This window comes from Trachemys scripta, chromosome 10, assembly GCF_013100865.1.
Source record: "Trachemys scripta elegans isolate TJP31775 chromosome 10, CAS_Tse_1.0, whole genome shotgun sequence".
NCBI lineage: Eukaryota > Metazoa > Chordata > Testudines > Emydidae > Trachemys > Trachemys scripta.
The window spans coordinates 38787703-38789676 of record NC_048307.1 but is presented as its reverse complement, the minus strand read 5'-3'; positions in this window follow the sequence as shown (position 1 = coordinate 38789676).

Below are 1974 nucleotides of genomic sequence, written 5' to 3'. Positions count from 1 at the left end.
TGGAGGGAGGCTTTATTATGTTTTTAGGTGGAGAGGTTGTTTTTTTTTAGCAAGATTTAAAGGCACAGTGGGTTTGTTAGCGGACAAAGGAGAGGTTACCAGGTTTTTATTTCGTTTTTTACTTTTGCTGTTTAGAAGGAACAACAACGCCAGAAGGAAAGGTAGACCGATTACTAGTTGGAGAGCCATTACAGTGAGAAACATGCGCAGCTAGTTAATTTTAGCACTTTACAGCGGTGTTGATAATTAACAGGACTTGATAAGGGTTTTTTAGCAGGGGGCCAGGGCGGTTTTTTACTGATGGACCTTTATGTAGACCAGTTTTTTGGTTTTAGCTAGTGGCAGGGCTGCTATATAGAAAAAGATCTAATACATTTTATTAGTGCCTGGCGATAATAATTAAGCATTGTGTTGTTTATTAAATGAATATTTATTTGAGCCAGGGCCAGTAGGGCACTGCCGGTGGTTGCATTGGGCGCCCTGGTAGAAATTTTATGAGGGCTGAGTTTGTTTTTTTGATTGGGAGTGGCCTTTAAAGGGCATTTGGCCATACTGGATTTGTGAAGCTGCACATAACTTTTTTATAATTAGTTTAGATATGCCAGCTTGTGATACAAAATTTTTAAGCAGAAGTTTTACAACAGTTTTGGCATTTGCCTTTTTACAAGGAAATATATTACTAAAACTAACACATACTTACAATTATAGTATTTAAACATTTGACTAAAATTAATTTGAATATTTAGAAAAGGTTTTTAGAGAGGGGAAAGTGCTATCTGCCTAACGTTATGTTTCTGGCAGTAGTGCTGGGCCACAGAGGAAAAGTTTTATTTAACTGCAGCAATTAACCCCCCCTTTGCTTACGCATGTTATTCGGTGATGCACGTGAGCAAATAGGGCCAGAGCACCTGAGGCGCAACCGTTTGGGGAGCGCCAAAGGTGATTAGGGTGTAAGGAGTACCCAGCAACACTTTAAGAACAATTTGCAGATTTTTAGTTATTAGCTTTTTTTTTTTTTTTTTTTTTTTTTTTTTTGAAAGACAGAGCATATTTTTATTTTTTTGGGGTTGACAGATTATTGCTTAAATTTTTTTTTTTTACAAGCACCCTTGCTGATTACAGACAAAACTGAGAAATTACTTAAATTACTTTTTATATTTTTTTATATTTGTTTTATAGGCAGGTTAGGTTTTAATGGCTTTTATTTTTATTTAGGTGGTTTACATTAACACAGACATTTTTGACTTGCTTTTGGATTTAAAGTTATTAGCTGCTTAGAGGCTTTGTTTTAAAAGGACACTTTTAGCTTTTAACTTTTGCTTTTAAACACACGTTGATTTGAAAAGGAAAACACAATTTACTTTGGCTCCCCTTTGGCAAAGTGACCGTTGATTACTTAGAGTCACCATAAGGCTTAGTGTGGGGCACTGATTATAGCTTTTATTTGCTATTTGTTACCAAAACAGATTTAATTTTATTTTTTATTTTTTTGGCTTTGCCCTGCTGCAGCAACAATTTTGTTTTTTTATTAAAAAACAACAATTTAAATTTTGTAACACATTAAATTACCTTAAGGATTAAATGCTAAATACCAAAATTAAACAACACTAGTTTTTTTTGTTTGGCAAAAATATTTTTTGGTTTTATAACCCCAAAACAACATTAATTTATTTTAAACTTATAAAACAAAGATTGTACACACCAGTAGTGTTTTTTAGTAAATTTGACTAACTTTTTTATAGTCAATGATTTTACTTTTATAACCTTTTGCCTGGATTATTTACAGACATTCCCAAAGGAATGGCTGCAAAGAAACCAAGAATATTTATTTATTTATTTTTAACATTTGTACATAGTTTTACTGCTTAACTACAGAGTTAACTTTTTACTTTTTTTTTTTTTTTACTTTTTTAAACTGCGGTTGCCTGCTTGTCTGGGCCCGATTTTTTTTTTTTTTTTTTTTTTTTTTTTTTT